This window comes from Dipodomys spectabilis, unplaced genomic scaffold (genome assembly GCF_019054845.1).
Source record: "Dipodomys spectabilis isolate Male_0828 unplaced genomic scaffold, ASM1905484v1 ptg000017l, whole genome shotgun sequence".
Taxonomy (NCBI): Eukaryota; Metazoa; Chordata; class Mammalia; order Rodentia; family Heteromyidae; genus Dipodomys; species Dipodomys spectabilis.
Window position 1 is genome coordinate 346,631 of NW_024870694.1, and position 14,118 is coordinate 360,748.

A 14,118-nucleotide genomic window follows, 5' to 3' on the forward strand; every position below is an offset into this window, starting at 1 on the left:
AGAAGTGACAGAAAGAATTCATTAAATTATAAAGAAGTTAGTTTAGAAATTTCATGTTTTAAATGAAATGGTGAATTATCCAGCACAAAGGAAGACAAAGGAAGGGATCTTGGCTATGTTTTCATTTTTTTCTGTGTATACACAAAGCATGCTTATTTATTTAAAATTCAGTAAGTACCTATTAAGTATCCAGTTTGTGTTATAACCATTCAACTACCCCAAACAAATGACCTAGCTTTTTATGGCTTGCTCTCTGTTGGTATCTCAATAAAAACTAATAATATTGTATACCTGACATAATGTATTACAAAAAAGCAATGAGAGACTGGATGGTAGAAAGAAGATGGTAGGGTAAGAACATCTTAAGCCATTTTAATTAATTTTGATAATTAAAAGTATTTTTTAGAAAACATAGGAATAATCATCAGAACAATAAATTATGCTTCCAAATTGCTAGATTAACTGTAAACAATCAAATGCATACCCATTAAACTAAGAGACAAATTGACTATCCCTAATATCACTATTTCTATTTAATGCTACATAGTGGCTTAGTAGTGCAATATGACAGGAAAAAGCAAGTGAACATTTTAGAATTTAAATTTAAGATAGATAATATCAATATTTACTGATGATATTCATGGCTCTATAGGAGACAAGAGAATTTACTAGCCGAATTGTTAAGAAGTAATAAGGGGACTAGAAATGTTTCAAAATATACACCAACAATAACCAATAAACAGTAAAATGGAAAACTGATTCTAAACATAGCCACACACAAATCTAAGTTATATGGGGAAAAATTTAATAAAATAGCCTCAAGACTTTTATGGTATAATTTTAAAAAATAAAGGAAATTCTGAATAGTAAAAGGATATAGTTGATGGACAGAAAGACATATAAAATTGTCTATGCTTGCCCAGATTATTCTCTACAGTTAATGTAATTACAAATGCAGTATGGCTGTTAGCAAAATCGACTAACTATATCTTAAATCTCTTTTGAATAACAAAATTCCAAAAGAACCAAGAAAAGTTTTTAAAAAAGGATAGAGATTTATCTTAACAATAGCAAGCACATTATAAAATTATGGTAATTCAGACACTATCATATTAGCACAGAGATTTAAGAAAAGTACACTGGATACAAGAAAGAGCATAAAACAAATGTGATATATGCAAATGATAACACTGCATATTAGTCATTAAGTATGACTAATTTGTTAAATGGTGCTAGAATAATTTGATTATCCATACAGAAGAATAAAATATGATGCATGTAAGGTATTACAAAAAGTTAATTCCAAGAAGACTACTAAATATGAAAGGCAAAACTTTAAATTGTTAGAAGAGAACTGAGTATGAGAAAACAAGCCTGTAATAGTTGCTACGGCAGGCAGATTAAAAAGTTCAAGACCAGGTCTGGGAAGGTGGCTCAGTGGTAGAGCACTTGCCTTGCATGCATGAGGCCCTGGGTTCGATTCCTCAGCACCACATAAACTGAAAACAAAAAGCTGGAAGTGACACTGTGACTCAAGTGGTAGAGCACTAGCCTTGAGCTGAAGAGCTGAGGGACAGTGCCCAGCCTAGAGTTCAGGCCCCACAACTGGACCCCAACAAATAAAATAAAATAAAAGTTCAAGATCAGCATGATCTACGCAGCATGATCCTATCTTAAAAACAACAAAACATAACACAAGTTTAGAAGAAAATAATGTTTTCTTTAAAACTTTGGCATATGGGAAAATGTCTTAAATGACAGAAACGCAAGCAATAAAAATATTACTAAGCTTAAGTATGTTAAAATTAGAAGTATTTTAAGAGATGAATTCTACTAAAAACTCAATTAAAGGTAATTGTAATCCCTATGGCCCAAAGGAAAAACAATGTAGAATATTGCTAAAGCATCGACACCGGCAAAAACAAAGCAAAGCAAAGCAAAACAAAACAAAAATGCTCCATAGTAACAATATTCAAACAACCCAATAGAAAAAAAATAGACAAAAAAAAATACCAATAGGCAACAAATAAGAGTAAACCCCAATGGATTTATAGAAAAAACTTAAAAGAGATAAAATCAACTCATATTAATAAAACTACTCATAGTAATAGAAGTAAGAATAGTTTTGCTTATTTCCTCTTCTCAACTGCAAGATGTCATGAGGCATCATGAATCAAGGATAACATTTTCAACTCATTTCTTAGGTATATGTAAAGTCCTAGGCTTTTTTTAAAATGAATGACCAAAGGAATGGCACCACTGATATACAGACTGATGTACGAAAATCATCCATTTAGGTTCTTTAGCAGGTAAATGGATGTGTGCATTGCCAAGGACCTTACTGATTTAAATCAAATAGACATCAATATTGATCATCAGGCATCAATATTTCTATCTGCTCATGAGTTTCACCTCCGGTTTCAGAAAATGAGACACTGTACCTTTCAAAGCTGCATTTCAAGTCCACTGTATAGAGAGTGAAGTGTTCCTCCAGCTAATTCTCTTTCTCTCTCACGAGGAGGAAAAGTGCCAGCCACTGCTACTTTCATCACCAGCCATGGTACAGATGTTTGAGAAATGCAGAAAGAGAAATAAAACAAAAAGAAAACCTTCAAAAATAAGTTTTACATCAATGAAAAACAGTTTATAATTACTCTAGTTGCAAAAGATGCTTTTTAAAATTTCCTTTTCCATTAAATGAAAGTATAAAAAATATTGATGTTCTGACTTAATCCATATTTTATTGACACTAAAAATTGCATGGACTGACTCAAACATGGATTGAAGTAGAAATAACAACAGACTTCTGTTGATCTGATAGATTGTTTTCATCTCTAGGAATGTTAGAATATAACCTGTTCAATGAATACTTATGAAAGGAAGAGATCCATTTGAAAATATGTTTCCAGATACGTTCTTGGAAATCTTCTAAGAAGAAAATGTAAGCTGCAATAAAAGTTCCTGATCCAACTCAGACAAAATACAGCTCAGGAAGAAATATCTTCAGGCCATCCAAATGTAAATTTTTCAGTTAGCACAGTCAATATGGACTCCAAATTTCTTCAACAGCAAATGCTCTATTAAATGTAGGGAAATCAATGGGAAATTTGAAAATCGGAATCATCTTTGTTTAAAAGAAACTGCTGAAATGAATCTCAGATCTTGGTTTTAGGCCTTGTTTTGCCATATTCCTGTCATATACCTTGTTTTATCTTATTAAACATCTTTGGGTCTCAGTATCTGTACCTCCCAAGTGAGAGTGAGCTATAAAGTCAGCCCAATCAAGCACCTTTTTTACCCTAAAATTCTAGCGAAATTACTGTAAAGTTTTTTTTTCTTTTCTTCTTCTCTTTCTTAAAATGAATAGAAAATCATATAAGTAAATATAATAAATGTGTATAACTGGGTATGTCAACACATGCCTGTAATTCCAGCACCAAGGTAGCTGAGCTATTTAAAGCCAGATTGGGCTATATACCTATAGCCTATCTCCAAAAGCAAACAAACAAAAAGATAACATGAACATACACATATCACTGTCAATAGAGATCATTTTTCTCTTTTATTTTTGCCATTATCTATTCCCCAATGTCTATTTTTTTTTAATTTTATTTTATTTGAGAACATACTGTACAGAGGGGTTACAATTACATGGGCAGGATAATGCATACATTTCTTACCAAGCATTGCAGCCTCCTCCTTGTTTATCCTTCACCTCCCTCCCAGCCTCCCCCCTCCCCCCCACCCAATCCTTCCCCCCTCTCCCCCCCCCCACCGACATTGTAAAGCTGGTTTTGACATGACATTTTGTACTTCTCATTGTTGCAACAGGTCCACCTGAATCCTTAAACGACTTGTTTGTCCCCATCTCCTCCACAAGTTATACTGACATCAAATATAGTGAAAGCGGGGGTTACACTGTGGGGGAGGGACATACAAAGCAACAAAAAATAATCTTATAAATGCGTTAGAAACACATGCATGAAAGAAAAAAAATATTAAAATACATATTTAAGGGTTCATTTTCCTAACATCACATTATCAATGTCTATTTAAAAAGAGGCTTCCCATAAATTTTTTTTATTTTTCCCCCAATCAAAAATAGCATATCAATCCTTTACCATTTAAGTTCTATTAAGAAAGAAAACACAAAATCATTATGGAAATCCTATTAGGAACTTTAAAAGAAAGAAAACATCAGTAATAGTCCACTTAAAATTCAAATTGCTCTTTCTCGTATTTTCTTTAGCAGAAACTGAATTATTGCCTCATGCTATGTTCACTCCTTTTCCAGGAACAAGGCCCTCTTCTCACACCCTTCCCATCTGTCCTCAGGTAGCGCTTCCACAAAGTGGAGGTCTAGATTACAAAGTGAGATATTTGGGATGGAAGTAAAACACCTCATCTGGGAGACAGCACTTGTGGTCTATTGGCCAAATCTAAAAAAATGTTAAGGGCCTACCACTACTTGGCAAGAAATTTGGTTCTCATGGCTAAACATAAAAACCATTTTTATACAAGACTTTTTAAAAATAAAAGCATCTAGAATACCAGCCATCCAACAAGTCGAAGAGAGAAAATTGCTTCATATTAATGTTTAAACCAGACCAGTGTACCCTTAATAGACCTGAAGGGTCTAAAAGGAGGACAAGGCATCTGACACCTTAGTGAATAAGAGATGCTCAACTTGATGAAAAGGCTCAAGTCTTAGGGCAAGTGCTCCATTGTTCCAAGCTGTGATATCCTATGGCACCCACAAAGCAGAAAACATGGGGGGGGGGTGGAGCAGGCAAGGGTCCTATTACCTCCAGCCAGGGTCTGTCAGCTCCTGAGGCTAGACCTACTGGAATATATACTCTGGGTCTTTGAGAGGAGGAGCGCTCCTCAAGTAGACCAGAGTCAGAAGTTGCAAAGTGTTTGAGCACTCCCTGCTGGCAGCTGAGGTTGGAGGTGACGGGTGATGTCTTACAGGGCTGCGTAAGGTTTCTGTGAGAAGACCTATAGAGATACAGAGCTTTCAGGAAACCAGAGCAGACTCTGATTAGGTATAAATAGCTCTAGGTATCACACTGAATGAGAAGTGGGTAGGAGAGGCTACCAACAAGAGGAACTCCAAGAACTGGCAAAAACTCTGTGTAAAGCTGTAGTTAACAGTGTTCATGCACAGGTCTCATTCTGCCAAGTATATGCAGGCATGTAAGGAGAAGAGGATAAGGAGAAGAGCAGATGCAGGAGACAATGAATTTCACTGTAATTCCTCCTGAAAGGAGGATCCTTGGATGGTTCAATGTACTCACAGCATTAGTGCTTGACTCGGAAATCCCATTCATCGTTCTGCCCACTATACCATTTTACTCAAGTCCTAGTTAGATGGTCTTTATTAAGCTGTGCTGGTCTGGGGCAAAATACTGTTATTTCCCTTGTGCTTTGCCCCGTTAGGGCTCTTCCTTTATAATAAAATGAAGGTCAAATGGCAGCCTGCTAAAAGCAGCACTATTTCACTTTCAGGAATAACTTGCTTGTCATCAACTTGTTAAGTGCAATAGTCAAGCATTGCTCTGACATGCACAGTATCAGTGAACTTCAGCAGATAAAGGGTCTAGAGCAGGAAGATGCTACAGATGCTTTAGCTTGGAGGGTAGTTTAGCAGAGCCAAAACGTCAGCAGGGCCTGTTTGTTCCATACTTTCCATCAGGCTCTGTGAAAGAAATGTTAGATTACTGCAATGACAAGTTTGTGACAAGCAAGTCATTTGTGCAACTGGTGCACTCCTGTTTTTATCTGTTTACCATTCAGACTTGTGAATGCCATTTCAAGCGCTCACAGGATTTCTGGCTTCCATTAGGGGGAAATGGTTCCTCCATGTTTAGAATTTTCTGCCTCAAAGAGAATTACTAAGCAATTATTTATCCCTGTGGTCACAGTGTCACACAAAAGCACTCTGAGTTGTTTTGTTGGACACTGAATCATGAAATGGAGTCCCAAGGACTGGATAGCTTGGAGCATCAGAAATTTCTCATCTAGTTTATTGGAATGACTACAAAGCAAGCCTGTGAGAGTCAATAAAATTGTGGCCAGCTTGAAATACCTTGCTCTTTTGCTCTGAGATCATATATCAAGGCCATATGCTTCCAGGCACAGAAACTCACTTGTAGCAAGTAGATCCTCTGAAGCTAAGGCCTGGCTAGGAGGCAGGCACAGACATGGGATCTAACATATGATAGTTTTGGTGACAAGGGCAGCTCCGGCTGTTGAAAGGGGAGTGTACACTGCCTTCTCCCTACAATAACTATATATATATATATATATATATATATATATATATGATGTTAAGAAAAGCATAGCTCTCTAAGTGTCATGTATTGTTTTTATCATTAAACTTGTTAAACATTTGCTTATGTTAAATTTATAAATAATTCTAAGGCTAATATGTAAATAATACAGCAGCCTGAGGTCAGTCGTGGAGCTTGAACTCAGGGCCTGGGCACTGTCGCTGAACTCTTTTGGCTCAAGGATAGAGCCCACCACTGTGAGCCACAGACTCACTTCTGGGTTTTGAGTAGTTAATTGGAGATAAGAATCTCACAGGGACTTTTCTGCTCTGGCTGGCTTTGAACTGTGATCCTCAGATTTTAGCTCCTAAGTAGCTAGGATTACAGGCGTGAGTGAGCCACTGGCACTGGTTATCCTGAGGTTTTAAAACAGATACAGTAGATATAACACTTGGGAAAGATGGTCAAAACTGGAATAGAAGGTGTCTTGTCAAGGGCCAGACAGAATACAATGACATACACAATATAAACTTAGAATGGGTGGTGACAGAATGTTACAGAAAATAGTAATAGTCTCTGATGAATAAAAATTGTTTGTTCCTAATCTATTGTCAGATACTACACATATTATATAATAGATAAGTATAATTTAAACTTCACAGCTCGTTGGTATATGCATTTTTTATATCTTTCAGTTGTGGGAACTAAAACATAGCAGTTTGAATACACTACCATCAATATGTATGGTGCAGAGATCTGAAATAGTTCTCTCACTCCAAAGCCCATGTACTGCTAACATTGAAGAGCTAGAGTCTTCCCACTGGCTTCAGAAAACTTTTCTTTCTGGTTTACTGGAAATATTTTAATTTGCAAATGCAGATATTTTAACATGATGTTTAAAATGGGCGAGAAGATTCTGCTCCTGGCTGAGCAGGCATCCTTGTTAGGCCAGTGAGGAAGCTGACTTTATCAAGATGCCGTTCCATTCCCCAGATGGATTCTTGCCTGAGCGCACTGGGGGAGTGGCAGAAGTGATTTTCACCTACCACACATCTCTCTGTGCGGTGAAGGCTCAGCGTTCGGCAGTGTCACTCTGTCCACACCAATTCCTTCTTCCTTCTTCGTAGAACAGAGCTTTGGCTTGCCCTAGCCTATTTTCTCCAATGCTACCTCCAGAAAGCCTCCTTTTGTCACATATCAGTTGATCTCTTTAGATGAGGGAAAGTTGTGGACACCTTTCTTACCAGGACAAGAATTCCTGAAATAGTTTTTCAACTTTACACAGGTTATGTCCGTTGTTCGGTTTTCAGCTTTTTTTTTAAATGATAGTATTGCATCCAGTCCCAGTTCGCATATAATTCAGAGCTATGCAAATCGAATTGGTAGGCAAGACTTTGCACCTACTTACCTACTCCATCTTAAAATGTACATGCACCCAACAAAGGAAACCTCTGCCCAAGGCATGTCGCCTGAATGTTATATGTCTACATGTCTCATAGCTCTTTTCCTATATGGGTGACAAAGAATATGCTCTGTGAGACAGGCATTAAATATATTGGTATTTGTGTTCAGTATTGCTCATAAGAAGTTTGAGTTCAGGCCAACTGGTTGTATTTTTCATTATATGTCTACCGTGTTAATTTCTTGGAGTCTGTCAAACACAGAATTCTTTAAAACCATGGAAAAGACTTCACATCTGTACAAGCATGATCACAGGGCAAAGACTGCTAAATAATACCACGTTCCCAGGGTTGTGAAGTCATGATCTAGTGTGACGTTTGATCGCAGTGACCCCTCAGCTTCTGCTCATGACACCAGGAGCATGGACTACTCAGTCAAAGGCAGCCCCAGCCCACTTTAGAACAGATATCTCTATTTGTGGAAATGCTCTTATTTATATTGAACTTGAACCGATCTTCCTAAAATTCCCCCCACCGCTTCTAGTTATTTCTCATCCCATCTTTCAGTCTGGAGGGTTTCAAGGCATTAATACTTTAATGCTTCATTTAATAACAACCCTTCTGCATTAACATATACCAAAACTGGGTGTAGATTGCCTTGTCACCCACTTCTCATCCAAATTGAGCTGAATTCCCAATCTAAGGCTCTCACAAGCCTGAGGGAAATGAATGGTTGTCAGTCTATCCTTTGTTTCATTTCCATTATATGTAGGTAATACATGTGGCAAAGCATAAAACCTTGTTTTTTTGTCCTAGTTTGTGGAAGATCTTCCTTGACAACATGAGAGAGATTTGATTGATATGGCTATTTATAAGGTGAACAAATAACTTATTGTCCAAATGGGGACACTTTGAAAATTGAAAAGGCTTGATGAAAATTACACCACGACTATAGGCTTAAACCAGAACTACCCCAGGAATATCTACATAGCACCTTGCATAAGCCTTTATTCCATAATCTGTCTCTGTGGATGACAGCTACTTTTTTCCATCTATTTCTTCCACAAGTCTGTGATAATTCTTTGTTGATATAGTTGTATTTATTTGTATTTCTTCAGTTCCTAGAAAAGTAAACCTGGTGCCAGTAGTTCATACCTATAAGCCTAGCTACTCGAGAGGCTGTGATCTGAAGACCGAAGCTCCAAACCAACCTGAGCAGGAAAGTCTGTCAGACTATGATCTCCAGTCAAATACCAAAAAGCTATAAGTAGGGCTGAAGCTCAAATGGTAGAGAGGCCAGCAGTATATAAAAACTAAGAGATAGCACCCAGCCCTGAATTTAAGCTGCAGTAATGGAATTTTTAAAAAAGTTGTCTATGAATAAATATTTGAACTGAGGACTTCTTTTTCCCTAATTATGCTCTGTGGGCCTCTCTCCTAAAATTATAGTGAATGCCACTATCATATACTGGCTTTATATTGTTGCAGATGAATCTAAATGACTTCATTTCATGCCACAGGAATGGAATTGTTTGAGTATAATGGTAATGGGTCTTGTCTTTGCATGAGTTTGACACCAAAAAAAGAGCAAACAAATAAGAGTAATAATTTTTTCTCTAAAAGTCTATTGCATTTTTTAAAAAGGCAAAAATACTAACAATACATTCGAATAATTTTCACAAATAAAGTTTTTTTTAGCTGCTGAAAATTCATAAAACTTCCTATGTGTAGTACATCAATTATTATAGGAAACGATGGTAGCAGTACACTTCTTTTCTCTCCACTAAAATGTTGGTGGCACTTGTATTGCTTTCACTCTGGCCAAATTCCTTTAAAAGTCCTGCTGGCTTTTGGAGTAAGTTTCTATATCTAAGTAATACTGACTGACTTTAAAGAAATCCGGAGAGGAAAAACAGACAACTATCAAAGAGACAAACTGAAAACAGTAAACTACTTAAGTCATTTCTTTCCCCTTTCAGATTCATTTAGAACATTCTTGAAAGATCTGAGCCTATCATTTTTATGTTAAATAATCTCATAGATTATACACCTTTTCAATGTTTACAAGCCTATTAAGAACCTACCTCAGTATCAAACCTAGAATTTTTTTGCTATGGTATAACTACTTATGTAATTTTGTTATTATGAAATCTTAGTGAAGATGGGAGAAATTTTCCATTTCTTTTTCTTTTTTTTCTTTTTGGGTCCAGTCATGGGGCCTGAACTCTGGGCCTGGGCGCTGTCCCTCAGCTCTTCAGCTCAAGGCTAGCACTCTACCACTTGAGCCACAGCTCCATTTCCAGCTTTTTTTCCCCTGCTATATGGTGCTGAGGAATCGAACCCAGGGCCTCACGCATGCAAGGCAAGAGCTCTACCACTAAGCCACCTTCCCAGCCCTCCATTTCTTTTTTCCTATAATTTGCTTAAAATTATACTATCTACATAGTAGCTTACTACTTTAACTTCTTTTATCTAAGATAAAAACACTTCAGTGTCTTTGACTTTTCCCTAAAGAACTTTTCCTCAAAATGTTAAATTTAAATTTTATTTGGAGGGATTCAATAACTCTCTCTCTCTCTCTCTCTCTCTCTCTCTCTCTCATATGCTCATATCTAATCTTAGGTGAATTCAGAACAAGCATGATTAAGTGTCTATACATAGAGGAAACAGGAGGAATGCCTTTTTTCTGCATAATACCTATATATTCTTCCATTATAATGGTTGAATTTCATTTTTACATTTCTTACTCATTATTAACTTTCTATTCTCCTACCTCTAGATGCAATCTTGCCTATAGAGTGAGTCACTATTTTCAATTCATCATAGACATCTACCAAGCCATAATGGGTAACAGAGAATTTGCCTATAGAGTGAGTCACTATTTTCAATTCATCATAGACATCTACCAAGCCATAATGGGTAACAGAGAATGGAAGACTTGCAAGAAATTCCTAAAGAAGCAAAGTTCCATGCCTGGTCTTACAGTCTTATTTTTATAGCAGAAAAAGACAATCCAGTACAAAAGAAACAAACTGGATAGACATGCTATGAGTGAGTGAGTTTTTTTTTTTTTTTAGCAGCTATTAGAAAATGCAACCCAGTAGAGTTACATGGAAGTTTATATATGTGATAAATGAAAAGTGTAGGAATTGGTACTTTTGAGGCTTATGTTCGCTCTAAATTTAACCACACTTGTTTATTCTCTATTTTACTTAGTGTTCAATTCAAATAACTGCTTTCTCTCTGAAGTGCTTGGTTATACCCACGTTTCAGTGTTGTTCTTTGGATATTAAGTATAAAGCACAGTACTTGGAAAAAATTTAACCCTCTTCCTCTACATCTAAAATAATGATTTACAACCATTTAGAAATTCTGGTGTCCTGGTGTTAATGTGATTTTCCATCATAGGGTAAGTGGGAGATTATGAGGGATGGGGTAACAATGATTACAAACAAATGTGCTTATTTCCTTACTTATGTAACTGTAACCCCTGCTCATCACCTTTTCATTAAAAATAAATAAATATTTAAAAAATACAAAATAAATAACACTAATTAGTACTTTTTAAAAAAAACCCAGATTTTGTTTTTCAATTTTGAAATACCCCTACCAATAATTAGAATACACTGAGTTTACCAATATTGGAAAACATGTGCTGAGATTATAAAGACAATCAAACCAGAATTCGAGATTGATTCCAATGGAATCAATACATATATATATATATATATATATATATGTATATATATATATTCTAATATATATAGGTATTTTTTCCATTTGCTTATTCCTTCCCCTCTAGTTCATTTTTTGAGAATTCTGAAGTGCTTAATACAAAAGTAATAAGTTAGAAATCTTTCCACATTTTATCATTTGAAGCAAAATTCAATTGAAGTTCTGCTAGATATGTAGTAACAAATCAAGGTTCTAGCTTTGAGTCACGGTGTCTCAGTGGGTCAAGAAATTAGACAACATATTAGCATGGCATTATGTCTTGATCTGATCCAAGGTTTGGAAAATCAGTTTTACCAGAGCTTTCCAATGTCATTTCACAGAATGGGAATTAGCATTTCATGTCATCTTGTACAACAAAACACTAAAAGACTGTATTCAGATACATTTTCCCCCAAATAGTGACTTCCTTTTGACAGCGAAGATATAAAGCAGGTGAGTGTGAAAGCATCATGACTCCCAAACTAGTAAACTCAAGTGGAGCATCATAACAATATTCCCAGCTAATCAGCCCCAGAGCATCAAGTACGCTATACTAATTTATTTTTAAATTGCATTGGCTATAAACATAACCATGTTATTAGTAAGAAATTTATAGACAACTATTCTACTCTAATCTTTTTATATTTTTATCTATGACTGTGTAATCCCTCTAAAAACTTTCTATAAAATATAAAATATTACATATATTTAACCAGTTTTACCTATCCTTATACATGTACAACTTAATCGATTCCCAATGTGCAATTCCAATAGTTTCATATACATAACTTAATATTTCTTTATTTCTAGTCACAGGGCCTATAACTGGTGGTTATATTAGGAGAAACTGAGAAAGTACAGGCTTTATAAATACTAAGGAAAAGAAGATGTTTATTATAAGGGAGTATATAGGTATTAATTAAGCTCATTTCTTTTAAGAGAACAAAGTTAATGGCCTCTATTCTGGTATATACAAACAGAAAATTTACTATCAGCCTTATTTTAAAAGTAAATCTTTTGAGGCAAAACAGCTTTATTTGGCAGGGTGCAGGGAATTTTTTAGTTGACAACTGGTGGCTTGGAAAGTGAACTTTTCAGTAAGGTAGCGGAGGGAATCATTTATTCAAAAACACGTTCCCATGATTAAAAATCTACAACGATAATATATAGTCCATTTATATCCAGTAACATTTGGTACAAGGATTGTGGGTATTTCTTGGATCACTAATATGAGAGAGCAGTATCAACAAAGCTCATCTCTGTTATGTATTTTAATTTAATAGGTAGATTTTAATTTGTGTTACTTAGGCCTTCTAAATGATCACTTTCAGGTCTTTTTATTGATTACTGGAATATCTTGGGAGACCATGTGACAAATAAGTACCCCAAATATTAAGAACCTGAATTGAAACTGAGGAAGATCTAGGTCAATTCAAATTAGGAATCATTGCTAGTCCAATGTACATTTCCTGTTATTCCTTGTATATCCAGAAACCCAGGTTATTTAGTGTAAGCATGGCCTAAAATTTATCTTAAGCTGGATACAGATCTCTAGAATAAGACTAATATCTGGTGAACTCTCATCTTCCTCATCGCTTTCTTTGAAGTTTGGATTCCTGATGTATTCGCATCACAAGATACCTTCAAGATTTCAGATAGATTGAGAACAGGGTAATACTTCATAAATTAGAATGTTACCATAACTGATCTCCCTCCCTGACCTCACACAGCCAATATTTCATTACTTAGGCAGTGCATGGGAAAGATACAATAATGCCGTAAACATTCAACTTAAAAACAGGTCAATTTATTGACACAATGGGGAGAACAATGAGAAAGACTAGAAAATATAAGAGCAATCTTGTTTGTCTTTCATGGTCTTATTCATGTAGCTAGATTTCTACATACTAGGGTGAAGCAAAGGTGAAGGATAACTACCTCAGCTCGAAATACCTTCAATACATGCATACATTTCTATCATAAAACAGCAACAAATACTATTGTCTAAGCAAAAAAATTTAATACACAAACACATATCAAAATCACCTAGAAAGGGGCTGGGAAGGTGGCTCAGTGGTAGAGCGCTTGCCTTGCATGCTTGAGGCCCTGGGTTCGATTCCTCAGCACCACATAAGCAAAAAGAAAAAAGCTGGAAGTGGCGCTGTGGCTCAAGTGGTAGAGTGCTAGCCTGGAGCTGAAGAGCTGAGGGACAGCACCCAGGCCCAGAGTTCAGGCCCCATGAACGGACCCCCCCCAAAAAAATTCACTTAGAAAATGTTTTTGAAAATATATTGCCAAATTACTTTATATATTAGAAGCCTCCCCAAATCCAGATTTTAAATGAGTCATTCACTTCAGTTTTTATTTTTTAAAGATAGTATTTGCAGATTCTTATCTTTACAGCTAGTGGGGAAATGGCATAGTATAAAAATGGCAAATAAAAAGGTGTAAAAGCACATGAAGATGCCTATATACTGTCTACCAAGTGTCACTAGTTGTGAAGGGGTCTGATATGCTAATATCCCCTCATCTGGACTTGTTATTGAGCTCCTACGAGCATGATGGCTGGCAGGCTCTGCATTTAAGTGAGGTTATCAAGGCCCCCAAATATTGACAGAGTGCCAGATTCAAAGAAACTATTGATGTACACAGCCGGCCACAGCTCCAGACACCTCTCAGACAAAGCCTTTAAATGTCACAGATAAATGAATTTTCATGAAAGAGAGAGAGTG

At 36.0% G+C, this 14,118-nt stretch overlaps 1 protein-coding gene across 1 annotated transcript in view; it reads right to left on the minus strand.

Annotated features, from left to right (window-relative positions):
- Positions 1 to 14,118, minus strand: part of Zbtb20 (zinc finger and BTB domain containing 20) — a 699,482-nt gene that overhangs the window by 230,858 nt on the left and 454,506 nt on the right. Inside the window, exon 7 of the mRNA XM_042667352.1 lies at positions 2,442 to 2,539. The gene's annotated coding sequence lies outside the window, so the exon portion shown is untranslated. The remainder of the gene's footprint in view (positions 1 to 2,441; positions 2,540 to 14,118) is intronic.